Raw genomic sequence first — 9,892 nt, forward strand, 5'->3', positions numbered from 1 at the left:
CTGAGGTATCTTTGAAAATGGTTCGCTATTCCCTTTACCCAGAAAACCCTACAAAATCATGTACATCAAGACATTCAAATCTTCGTTTTTACCTTAAGAATACCCAAGAAACTGCTCAGACCATAAAGGATATGCATATTCAAAAAGCTTCCAAGTATCTGAAAAATGTCACCTTGCAGAAACTTGCCATTCCATCATTACACTGATGGTGTTGGTAGGTGTGCCCAGGCCAAACAGTGGGGCTAGACACAATGTTGGTGGCCCAAAAAGAGTGCTAAATTTTTGTTACACACGCTTAAAAATTTAGAGAGTAATGCTGAGCTTAGAAGTTTAGATGTAGATTCTCTGGTCATTGAGCACATCCAAGTGAACAAAGCTCCTCAAGATGTGCCACAGGACCTACAGAGCTTATGGTTGGATTAACCCATACATGATTCCCCCTTGCCATATTGAGATGATCTTTACTGAAAAAGAACAAATTGTTCCTAAACCAGAAGACGAGGTTGCACAGAAGTAAAGGTATCCCTGAAGAAACAAAAATTCATGGCTAATGAATAAATTTATCATAAAATAAATGCAAATTAAAGTAAAAAAATCTAATACCTTTTTAACAACCTTATGTTGTTTTAATATTTGGATTTTGAATTTGGCAGGGGTGGGGAAACTGATGACTTCATTTTTTCCTTTTATTTCCTTCTGTTGAATGTGAGTGTCTATAATTGTTATCTAATGTCTGTCACTTGTATTTTTGGGTGCAGGTGACTTGTTTCTTGATTTTCAGAGGTTCATAGATGGACGGGAATTTTGCCCTAGGATGGATTATAGGGTAGATTCACCCATACCTATTTTAGATTATTTATATTATGAGATAGGGAATTTGAGTTAATGAGACATAGATGGGAGTTTGGACATGAGTTGATGGTGTAAAAGCTTGAGACTTTTGGGGACCTTGACTTGGGATGAATAAATTTTGCTCATGGGAAAATCATGAATCTTTGGGGGCCATAGAGAAGACTGTAGTAGGCTGAATACTGTCCCTCCCCCAAAGATTTCCGCATCCTAATCTATGGAATCTGTGAATATGTTACCTTCCATGGTAAAACAGTCTTTGAGGATGTGTTTAAGTAGATCTTCAGATGTAGAAATTATCCTGGGTTATCCAGTTGGTCCAATGTAATCACAAAGGTCCTTAGGAGAGGGGGGCAGTAGGGTTATAGTTAGTAGTAGGAAATATGAGGATGGAAGCAAGAGGTTCAAGTGATGTGAGGAGGTGACATGCCAAGGAATGCAGATGCCCTTTAGAAACTGAAAACGGCAGGAAAAGAGATTCTGACCTGAAGACTTGAAATAGTGCAGACCTGCTGACAACTTGATATTAGACTTCTAACCTCTAGAACTGTAAGCGAATAAGCCAGTTTTGTTTTAAGCCACTAAGTTTGTGCTTATTTTTTTAGATCAGCTATAGAAAACAATACAGATTTTAATATATGTTAATGGAATTTTGTGAGGGACTAGAAAAATAAACCCATGCATTTAATTTCCCAAGTTTTAACTAAAATTTATTATTATTATTATTGTTATTATTTTACTATTGTTGTTAGAAAATACATAAAAGATATTTCCCTCTGATAATCCCTACCTGCCCTTTTTAATCCAGCTAGTGTCTCACCACTTCTGTGGAAAGTGTTTTTACTTCTGTAGAACTGAGTGGATTATATTTTTGGAACCACTGTAATATTTGTCACCTTCACTGGTTAACTTTATACTTAAAACATATACAGTATTAGCTTAATCTCTAAATACTTCATTATTAATTCTCAATAATTTGTTTACAAATTTTGAATATGTTGAGTGTCTGTTAGTACCAGACACTATGCTGAGTGTTAAGATGCAAAATTCAAAGAGAAATCTGAGGCCAAATTTTGCCCTGAAAAGCACACACAGCGCCCACCAAATTGTAATTACTATTAATTAGTAAGTTTCTGTCACTAAATTGTCAGTTCCCTGAGGGAAGAAAATTTTATATTCATCTAATATACTTGACATGATGTTAGAATTTTAGAAAATCTTTGATCAAGATAAAAAGAGACAGGAAGGAAAAAAATGAAAGGAAAAAATATAAAATAGCTTCTTCTAGGACCAGATGCAATTTCCTTTTTAACCCTATAATCAGAATGTCATCTAGCTCAAATTTTCCTAAAATAATCTAATTGGAATAGTTTAGTACTCTTTGTGGATGACTCTAAAACAATCACAAAATTAGACTAAAATCCATTCTGTAGATTAAATTAGATTGAGCTCTCCTTGGCTGTTTTTCTTGGGGGGGAGCAATGCATGGTCCGGGAATCGAACCTGGGTCTCCTGCATCTGAAGCACGCATTCTACCACTGAACCACCCATGCACCCCCTTGGCTCTTGATCTTTGTGCTATAATAAAGGCATCTGCAGTCATTTTGTATTGATGGTAATTTAGAAATTTTGATTTGGCCTTTTATGAAGGTGATGTGTTTAAAGGCAAAGTGCTTAAAATACATTTTACATTTTCTACATTGATCTTTAAGACATGAGTTAGGCAATTAATGTCTATAGTTAATGAAGTTGGTGATTTTCACTCTTGTGCAGGAGAATCTCTATGAAGACACCTCATACCTATTCAAAAAGGAAAAAACATAAAACATGCCTTAATTTTCAGTACATGACTTTGGTTCCCATGGAAACAGCTCAGTAAAAGAAGTTTGAAATGTTACGTATTATTTAATATCTTATATTCATATAAATATTGCCATAAGATATGTCATATCTGTTCAATGATAAAGTATCATGGGAGTTAAGCAAAGGAATATATTAAATTGAAAGTCCTGGCCCCTCACTGCTGACACGGCTGGCCTGGAAGAACTTCACTGAGAATTTCAAGGGCTATCTTGAAAAAAATAATCAATACCTTGAATAGAGAATGCAATGATTTTATTATTGAGGATTCTTATAATCGCACTATTCTCTTCTATCAAAATTGCCTGCAGTAAATGACTGAAGAACTTGAATTTAGCTTAGACTTGTAGGGGATAGCAATTCAAAATTGAATTACATTTATTGTTTTAAATTTATTTAGGGGATCAGGAAAATTGGGTAGATCCCAAATGAAAGAAGGTATTGGCTTTGTATTATAATGTAAAAGTCCAAAATGTAAACCACTCGAGTAAATAGTTTTTCACTTTCAACCAATTCCATATATTGCTAGCCAAACACTTATTTAGCCCAGATAACTAGATGATGATTCAGATCACTAAGACTTCTCACACTTTGTAACTTTACAAATCTTACAGTTTTGAATAACACTGCTGGAGGGGACTTTAGAAATAATCATATTCAAATACCCACTTCCATATTTTCTGTTTCAATCACAGAACATTGAAAAAAATTACAAAATGCCATTCAGCCTACATATCATTCTTTCTTCTGCAGCATATTTATATTGAACATTGCGTGCAATTTTCAGCAATGGCTGTTATACACCTACATTGGTCTGTTTGTCCCCTAATGCATTGATAACCTGTGGAATCTTTCCTGGCTTGCTTAGACCCAGAAAGGTGAATATCTAAAGCAGTGAATTCACCCCTCCATGTTCTGAAGATACTTAAAACACTGTGTTTGCTTACTTGTACATTAGTCTTACTAGATTGTAAATTCCCCGATGACAAGGGTCATGTCTTACATGTTTTTAATTTATCCTTGCCAAGCCTATCTGAGATGAAGCTCAAGAAATTAACTGTAGTTGCTTACAAACCTACCATTGTGTACTTAACAATGCATGTCCTGAGTGATTATTCCGAATAACCTAGAAATAATTATTTGCAGATACGGGAGTATGTAACACATGCTAAATTTCCAAACTACCAACTAGCCACTGACACACACGCACAAATGCCTAAGTGACATTTCTGGATTAATGATGTATGACTATATTTTAAATAACTCAGGGGTTAAGAGATACCGGTAGGGTAATACAAAAACATCCATATGGCTGTATTGTCTAAGAAAAAGATACTTTCAAAATGTACCCTTATGAAAATATTACTGAGACTTTTCTAGTACAGAACGCTGTGATTCAGAGGAGAAGCAGTTATCCTGACAAGATGTGACAGTACCCAGGACCTTTGTTGTTCTCTGACTCACTGCCTGACCTTGTCACTACACTTCTTTTTGTGCTTGCCAGTACTGTTGTAAAATTGCATCAAGCACTCTCCCCTAGAAAAACCTTTCTCAACTGCGCTTATCTGAGAGGTATCTTAAAAAATAAAAATTATTGCAAAGAAAATACCATAAGCAAGACTGCCAATCTCAGTAGCAAAAATTTCCCAAATGTATATTGAAGTACTTGATGCAAAGGATTTGAAAAAAAATGGTTGACTCCCCTGGCTCACTATCCCATCTCCCTTGCATAAGATTAATCATCCTCAGCAGCATAAAGCACTGTAGAGACCAAAGAAGCAAGCTGACACAATTGTTAGAAATTGAAACTGATTCACAAAATCCACCATACTGAGGCAAGATGCTCTATTTTCTCCCAGTACTAGGGTTTTTTCCTAGGCAGCAATTGCCACAGGTCAAATGGGGTATAGTATCACAAACACATGAAATATTTCATTTGTTGACACTAATTATGATAGTCAGTGAGTGATACAACAGTCCGTGGTATCTAAAATATGCTCTTATATGCAGGTTCTGATCAATTTCTTTTAGGTACAATTTAAGTCTTTATCTATATAATCTTATACTTAATCTATTGGGAAAACCCGTAACAAATTCCTTCTCTGTTCTTCCCAAAAGTGAAGCTGACTGGACCATGTTTTACTCTAACTGAGCACTTCAGATTGCTATTTACTTTATTTAATATAATTTAAAATTACATTATAAATATAAAGATGGAAGACATAACCAGGGCAACTAGAAATGGATCTGTGCGGTTCAGTCTGTTTTAACTTCTGCTCAATTTGGTCAAACTCAGCCAGCTTCTTGATTCACCTCACTCCTGTGGCTGCAAAAGTAGAAATACCCTCTCTTCCTCATTTTCCTGCTGCTATTCCACAATTATTTACTTGTCCATGTCCCCCTGATTTCACTGATCTGACATATAATTTATTTTTCTACTGACTTAAATGATATATTTCCCATCTCCTATATCCGAGATTTCTGTAATGATAAATGCTATCTAAGAACCTTTAAATCAACTGCATCCTTTGGTGAAACTCACTCAACTAGGCACTGTAAGAGGAGCTGTACATATGCTTTCCACTTTCACCAAACTCTTCAAAAAGCAACAACCAATGTATTATATCTCCCACCTCTGCAGGCCATCCCGTTGAAATTTACCTTATTCTGGAGAAATGTTGGACAGTCATCACATTTCTTCTTATGTCACACTACAGATTCTTTACTGATAACCATGCAGTATAATAGAATGCATTGCATCAACTTCCACTGTTTAAAATGTTAGTTCACTTGGCATGATAAAATATCTTTTGCTTGAATATTGACATGTTTTAGTTTCCCAGGAAACTCAAGCAAATATCATGCGCTGGTTCAGCTTAAACAATGGGAATTTATTTGATCATGATTTTGATGCTAAGAGAAAGTCCACATTAAGGCATCATCAAGGCTATACTTTTCTCTCTGAAGACTGTGGTGTTCTGGGAACAGCTGCTGGCAGTCCTTGGCCCTTAGTTTGTTACATGGCAAGGCACATGACTGCATCTCCTATCTCTCCCTTCTCTTCTAGGTTCTACTGATATTCGGTTTCTGGCTGCTTTCTCTGTGCCTTTCCCTCTTTCTTTCTGCTTATAAAGGATTCCAGTATTAGGATTAGGACCCATTCTGATTGGGCCACACATTAACTGAAGTAACCTCACAAAAGGTCCCATTTACAGCGAGTTCACAAACACAGGAATGGATTAAATTTTAAGAATATATTTTTCTAGGGTGCATACAGTTCCAAATCTCCACAGTATCTTTCAGTATTTGGATATATTTTGGAGGTAAGCTTATTTAAATAGAGAGGTTGACTTTTTAGGCCATTTTTATTAGAAACCAAAGTTGGCTCTAGCTGTCTATGTTATATATTTTGAGAAGAAACTGTGAAGTACACTTAGAATGATGCAGATATATAGTTTTTTCTTTTGGAAACAGCGTCCTATTTATTAACTTCAAATATGTTACCTTTTAGGTAAACCAAAAAAGAAAAATAAATTAAACAGAAAGAAGACTAAAAGGTGGAAAAGTGCTTTTAAATTATTCCAAGAATACTTTAGTTCCAAAACTATGCATGAGTCACAAAATTACAGAGCAAACATATGATTAGCACAAGGTATATTTTAACATGTGTACTTATTTCAAAGAGTAAGTCCACTCCAACTACTAATGGACATTTCACAGAACATTATATAAGTACAGAAAATATTTGCCACACAACTCAAAGTTTGTAGGCATGATAAATCATTTGACTGAAAGAAAACTTACATATATCATTCGGTTCTATATGTCCCAGGTATTTAATTAAAATAGAATCTTTTATGCATTAAAAATAAGATTTTGGTATCATTAGATTTTCTTATCTTGCAAGAGGCAGGGGGGTTTTGTTTATTTTAGTATTTCCTAAAAAACTTAGTACAGCTCAATACTTGTTAGTTCAATGAAATAATCATATTCCTTTTTGCTGTTAACTTTCTGCTTTACTTTTGAAATTCAAAGGTCATCCTAAATGGAAAATATGTATATATATATATATATATAATAGCTTGGGAAATCCATTAGAATTCCTCTCCTTGCCCTGAATGTTTTGCTGAATTAATCTATTCATTGATCAAGTATACACTGAGTAGATACTATGTTCCATTATGTGCCAGACACTATACAAGAGCTGGCATAAAAATGAATGAAACACAGGACTTTTTCTCAAAATACTCATAAGTTAGTGGGGAAGACACATAAACATATCATTAAATATAACATGCAACATGGTCCATATGTAATACATACGGCCTGCTTTCACTCAGTACAGAATAAATCAAGTACATCTCTTTTCTTCGAAGCAGTTACCTTCCCTTGTTAGCAGAAATTCTGTAATTTCTATTTTGATCCTTGCCCACTCCCTTCATCCCCATTTCATAGCCCAAGAATCTATGGGGAGCTGTTAAATCCATATAGATCATTTTTGCTTCCAAATATCAGGAGGAGAGAGAACTGAAGGTAATTTATGTCTACCAAGATTTTAAGCTTTGTGGTTGCTATAAGGTCTTGGATTCTGCAAGCATGTTTATGTATCAAGAACAGAATTCTTTTGATTCATACTTATAGGCTCAGCTATTACTCCTAAAATACTGGCCCAGAGATTCTTCCCATGCCCCTTTCCTGCATCATAATTCATGTGTGAGCCCTGGTCACTAGCCTAGATGACTTCTAAAGTCATCATGAGGTCTAATTTAGAGGTCTTGGCACACCTTCTTGCCAGTGAGTCTCAGTAAATACCAGTACAATAAATCAGAATGTCAATAGAACATTGAACCTTAAAAGGTCAGGGGTAAGGGCCGCGGGGCCGCGCCTACGCCGCCATGTCCCGGGCTCCGGAGCCGCGTGGGCCCCAGCCGTTGTTGGTGGGAGTCGCCCGCTTCTTCTGCAAGTTCCTGGAGCCGTACCTGACGTGAGAGGTGCGGGCGCGTTTGGTGGCCACGCAGGTTGAATATATCTCAGGAAAGGTTTTTTTTCACCACCTGTTCAAATTTGAATATGCTGAAGAAATTAAAATCTGCAGAAAGGTTATTTTTGATGATTAAAAATCAACCTCCACTGACAGTTTCTTCTGTAAGTAAACATCTTTATACATCTAAATGGCATTTACTCCATTGTGGGGATTCCTGTTTTCAGGGTTCCTTTAGCCACCAAGGCTTGCATCAAGACAGCAGGACTGTGATCTACTATAGCCTGGGTACTGGAAGCTCTTGCTGAAATTAAGGCTGGTGCATTTGTTTTAGATCCAATGTGTGAATTTGGAACAATACTTTTGAAAGCTGCTAAAGATTGGCCCTGTATGTATTATATGGATACTGATGTCAGTGACTCAGTTACTGGGTACATGTGGCAACCTGAAAGCTGCAGGCCTGAAGGATAAAATTGAGTTACTTAAAGCCTGTTACAGAATTGCCATTGCCTTCAGAAAGTGTTGATATTATTATTTCTGACTTTCCATTTGGGAAAAAGTTTACATTAGAAAAAGACATCAAAAACATTCTACAGGAAATGGAAGGAGTGCTTCATGTTGGTGGAACTGTTGTACGATTGCTTAGTGAAGGTCACTACTGGAGTGTTAGAGATTGTGAGGAGCAGCATCCCCTTGGATTCCATGAGCAGCCACACAGATGAACTTGGAATTAACAAGTGCTGGAATCCTGAAGAGAAAAAGGGCCTTGCAGAGACAGTGTCCTCATCACAAGCCAGCAATCAGAAGTGCTTAAACAAAATGCTACCATTTGGCACTCTGGTGCAAGTGGAATGCTAAAGTTAGCCTTGGAAAAACAGGTGCATTTATATGTAATACAAGAAGTCACACTCTTCTGGAATATAGAAGGCCTACTTCTGTAAGTCAGGTTCAAGTCCTTATACTTTAACTCTGCAACAGTAAAAGATTGTTGTCTGTAAGATTTTTAGTGCCATAAAGTTCTAAGTAACCAAATTCCCCTTAGTACATCTGGCTGCTGTCTGCAGGTTTTTAGTAAGTTTCTGTTTGATAATGTTTCTGACAAATATTTTGTTAGCTGAAAATGATCGTCTCTCCTATGTATAGTTTCTAAGGCAGAAGCTTCAACTACTAAAAAGTTTTCAGGGATTCACATTAAAAGTATAGTGCAATCCACACAATATTGGTGATAATATTTTATTCAGATTTTTTTAAATGTATAAACCTTTGTATAACTTCTTTAGATAATAAACTACTTTTTTTTTCAATCTGTAATTTTCCTCCCCATTGGAATGAAAATTAGTGTTTCCAATACATTTTACAAGTGTTCCATATTACTTAAAACATCAGTGGGAATAAAAGTAACATGAATAAACTAATAACATTTAACATGATTGGAAATAAAGTTTGCTTCCCCCAACCCCCCCCCAAAAAAAAAAGTCAGAGGTAAGAATTATGTCTCTTTTCTCCTTAGGTGTCAACTTAATCCCTATGCAAACTGACCAGTCTCTTCCTTAGATTATTTTTTATTTTGAGGGGGTATTAGGATATTGGGAGGGGCTACCTTCTCCAAGCCACAATTAGTATACCTTTACACTGTCACATTAAGCCTTATATTTCCAAAACAAGGTACGGGCCTCAAGGTACCCCCCTTCCACCTGCCTCAGTAAAATCTGCCTACTGATGACTTGTCTCCACCTCCTAGCACAAAATAGTCTCATTTTATGTATGCATATATGTATGTATTTTTATGCTGAGAACATGAGAATACCCACTGGTATATATCGGACAATACTACACTGTCTTAGTTAACCTACCTCAAGTTTTAATCTCAAGCTATTGCAAGTTTTAAAATTGGGCAGAGTCCAATAAAGGTAGTCAGTAAGAGGGTAAGATAAGGGGTATGGGATGTTTGGAGTGTTCTTTTTCTGAGGTAATACAAATGTCTTAAAAAGGAGCATGGTGATGAACACCCAACTATGCAATGATGCTAAGAACCACTGATTGTATACTTTGGATGGATTTTATGATGTCTGAATATATCTCAATGAAATTACATAAAAAAAAAACACAGGAACACACCCTTGTGAGGCGTGCAGAAACTAATCAGGAGATATTGAGATATTCAATTTAAATAATGATACATAGTGCAAAACAATACTTCAG

The 9,892-nt window shown here is 36.0% G+C and overlaps 1 non-coding gene and 1 pseudogene across 1 annotated transcript; one reads left to right on the forward strand and one right to left on the reverse strand.

The window, feature by feature from the left end:
* Positions 1–2,331: 2,331 nt before the first annotated feature.
* Positions 2,332–2,402, reverse strand: TRNAL-CAG (transfer RNA leucine (anticodon CAG)). The gene has a single exon. It is a non-coding gene; the product is annotated as a tRNA-Leu (tRNA).
* Positions 2,403–7,445: 5,043 nt separating this feature from the next.
* LOC143671684 (U6 snRNA (guanine-N(2))-methyltransferase THUMPD2-like) lies at positions 7,446–8,614 on the forward strand (annotated as a pseudogene).
* Positions 8,615–9,892: the final 1,278 nt, after the last annotated feature.

The sequence above is a fragment of the Tamandua tetradactyla genome, chromosome X, assembly GCF_023851605.1.
Source record: "Tamandua tetradactyla isolate mTamTet1 chromosome X, mTamTet1.pri, whole genome shotgun sequence".
NCBI classification, from domain to species: domain Eukaryota; kingdom Metazoa; phylum Chordata; class Mammalia; order Pilosa; family Myrmecophagidae; genus Tamandua; species Tamandua tetradactyla.